Source organism: Vicia villosa, linkage group LG7 (assembly GCF_029867415.1).
Source record: "Vicia villosa cultivar HV-30 ecotype Madison, WI linkage group LG7, Vvil1.0, whole genome shotgun sequence".
Classification (NCBI taxonomy): domain Eukaryota; kingdom Viridiplantae; phylum Streptophyta; class Magnoliopsida; order Fabales; family Fabaceae; genus Vicia; species Vicia villosa.
The window spans coordinates 38,789,911-38,793,926 of record NC_081186.1 but is presented as its reverse complement, the minus strand read 5'-3'; positions in this window follow the sequence as shown (position 1 = coordinate 38,793,926).

Below are 4,016 nucleotides of genomic sequence, written 5' to 3'. Positions count from 1 at the left end.
ATAAAGAGCTAGCAACACTAGATTTAACTCCACTTGAACGAAAGTCCGACCTTTTAGAATTATAAACTGTGGACGCTTATGAGAAGGTCCCTTAACCAGAGTCCCTTCTAACTTTGGGGTGGAGATCAATCCTTCCTTGCTTACAGGTCGTGGAGATAGTAAGACTTCATCCATTACGATCCGGTCAAAGTAATTGCAGACTTCCACTCAACCCTGCCCGATTATCGCACTAGAAGATATCCTAACATGAGTACCTGGGATGGAAACTCCCCCAATAGAAGGAATACGCGAAATTCCAACCAAAGAAACACCCGCCCAAATCTCTTTACTTAATTGTCGCATGGCATCCTTACTCTTCACAATATATACACGGTCAAGGAAGGAGACATCAAAGAAGGTTAAATACAGTGACATAAGGAAAATAAGACCCTGATGCCACTTACAAAAAATTCTCTTCATTTCATCTTCTGATTTAGCGTCCACCATCCATTGGGTGTGAATGCACTTCTTCAGTCGTTTTCTTGGTGCCTTGCCAGACAAGACTGTTCCACCGACGCAATCAAGCTTCTTACAAAAAGTCACCAACTGATTCTTCAAGTATAGATCTTACTAACACCCCTTTTAACCCAAAATATAACCAATATTTCACAGAGTAAGCATGCATAAATTAAAAAGGGTGTCACATGTTATTTTCATCACAATGAAAACCTATAACAATCACACAAACATTCATAATATGCACTAATCATATTGTAACACAATTTGAAAATCTCATGCTTTCATACATTATGCATAAACGCTTGTGAAAAACAACAGGATTTTCTATCACATAAATTCAATGAATATATCCCATACTATATTCATCTACCAATTTCAAAGTAACACCAACAACCATGTTACTTGAAATTCACAATCTAGGCTACATAGCCTTTAAACAACGTATCCAAGATATCAAAAGAAACATAGAAAATAGAAATATCAAAACATAAGCATAAGTCTAAAGAACCCCATTAGTGTTACATGATCATAGCATATGACTCGCTACCTAATCAAACAACAAACTCGAAAGCTCTTCGGCTAAACCACGAACAAGCTACTATGCATCTGAACCTGCACGTTACCAAACAAGGGTAACATTCAAACAGAAGGGTGGGAATTCAAATTATTATAGATAAACATAATATGGGAAATGTAAAACACAACAAGAATACATTTCAAGGATTCATCACTCTTCTCGAAAACATGCATTTATATACTTCATTTCAAGCTTAACAAGTTAAACTCATTCAACAAGGTTCTAAGCTTCAAGTAGTTATATCCAATTACTAAGCCAACAATTGTAATACAATTATGAATCACAATCAAGTCCACAACATCATATATCAATAATTTACATATATACATATATCATCAATATATATATATATATATATATATATATATATATATATATATATATTTCATGTTTCACATCAAATATGTATCAATCACATATATCACATTCGCAACACATTCCCCAAATCATATCAAACGATTCATCATTCCACATATATGCATATCAATCAAATTCACATCCACACAAATCATATCACATAATCACACACAGCAAAATTTCACACCGACACGTGCGACTCAAGTGTGACTCTATGCGATATGCATGTGGATCCCATCCGTTATCATTTCCGGTCATGCCGATTGTCTTTCCTCTATAGACTAGATAACCACCTCAAAGCTCCATACGATGTTAAGCTTTCAAACCCCATTCCCGATAGATTTGGGACAAGCAAATAATCTTCGCGAGATTACCCGACATTGCCTCTTTCAAAGACCTCAAAGCCCCGTTCGGCGTTAAACTTTCAAACCCCATTCCCGATAGGTTTGGGACAAGCAAATAATCTTCGCGAGATTACCCAACATTGTAACACCCGTATAATTTTAATCTTTAATTTAATTTGGAAATTAAATTAATGTTAGAATTATGTTGATTTATGGAAAATAAAATTAGAAAATAAAAGGTTTAAGGCATTGGGCTAATATATGATGTTAGAAAGAAAGGAGGTGTGAGTTAGTAAATCCTTTTTCTAATTAAAGTTATTTTTCATAAAACAAGAAGAAAATTGGGAAAAAGGATAGAACGTGAAAGAATAGAGAAGTTGGAACACGAAGAACGTGAAAAGAGGAACAAAGAGGAAAATACCAAAGATCAAGAAATTTGGCTAAGGTAAGGGGGGACTCTTCCAATTACCATCTCTTATTGTAATTATGAATGGTAGTGCATGATTGGTTGTGTTGTTGAGTCAATTTGATTTGTATGTCAGAGTTAGGTTTTGGGGTTTTAAGAATTGATTAGAAATTGGGTTTTTGGTGTAAGAATTGATATAGGATGATAGTCTAATAAGTATGAATGAATCCTATGAATAAAAGTGTGAAAATGGATTATTTTAGACTCAAAATCGTGGACTGATAGGAGTAAAAACGAGTGAGAATTGGACTGGTATGAAGTTGCAGGTTCTGGGTAATTTCTGGTGTTTCGTGTATGAAATAGTGTCATACGCGTATGGGATGAGGCCATACGCGTATGAGGGACAAGTCCCAGGGGCAATACGCGTATGATACGCTGCTGCCCTGTCCCAAAGACCACGTGCTGGTGAATTGCGTATGGGAAGCGTATGGGAGTGGTCATACGCGTATGAGAAATTTTAAAGAGGATTTTGGTTCTGATGATACGCGTATGAAGAGGCTGATACGCGTATAAGTTGATCTCTGGGCAATTTTTATTCTGGTGTGACGCGTATGATACGCGTATGATGAAGGGTGATACGCGTATGGGCTAGGTCATACGCGTATGGTTGCTGTGTGTTAAAATTCTGTTTTGTGATTTTCTTCAAAAGTTCTATGATGCGTAACTTTTGATCTGTAGGCCTGTTTTGAGTGTCGTTTGATGATGATGAACCTTGCGATGTAATTTTGTGTTTAATATTGATTTGGATTATATTGAATGATTGCTAATATACATATGAACATGCTTAATGATGATGATTGTAAAAGTATGTTGTGTATATTGCATTCATTTCATAGTCATTTGATGAGGGCTGAATCCTAATGATGAGAGGATTCAGTGAAGGGCATAATTCCCATTGTGTGGAATTTGTGTGGGCGGGACCATATCTTGATGATGTTGGATTGTTCGGTGGGTTATCCCCCTTGGAGATGTTTGGTACCACATGCATAGAGTCAGTTGCACTTATATTCATGAATTTGATAATATGATTGAATGTACTTCATTATTATGATTGGTAATGTGTGTTTGTGTAATGATGGATTATCTGGATATAGATGAATTGGGTGAATGATATAACTATTGATGTGTTGTCATTTATAATGCGATAATATTTGTTAATTGCGAATGAGACTCACCTTTACATTATATTTTTCAGATTCAGGATAGCGGCTTCGACTTGGTGAGGATTAGCTCATGAGTCAATGTGTTATTTAGCGTCGGGTCATGCTTTGATAGATGTAATACTGGGGAATGCAATGTCTTTAAGTTTATGACAATAACTCTGTTTTGTTTAATTTATTTTGAGGATTTAAGCATTTGTGATGTGATGCCAAATTGACGATTTAAATTCCACTGTGTGAACATGAGATATTGATTTATGAGTTATGTTAAGATGTTTCTTCAGTGAATGCATGACATATGATAGATGATGTTTATTTTATTATGAATTGTGACGCCCTTGTGCATGTTACTCTGATTTATTTACTTAATTGCCGCGGGGTTTAGAGGGTGTTACAATAGTGGTATCAGAGCATAGTCGGTCGTTGTGACCAGAGTCTTAGTGTCGGTCTTTCCTGTGTATGCGGCTAATATGAGTTATTTGTCGATACTTTTGTTCTGACTGAATGGTTTGTGATTAAGCAGAGAAATGGCTGGGAGAGGTGGAAGAAACGATGAAGCTATCGCTGAGGCTTTGGGCATGATTGCTGGTGTGCTAGGTGGGAATGTAAATGGA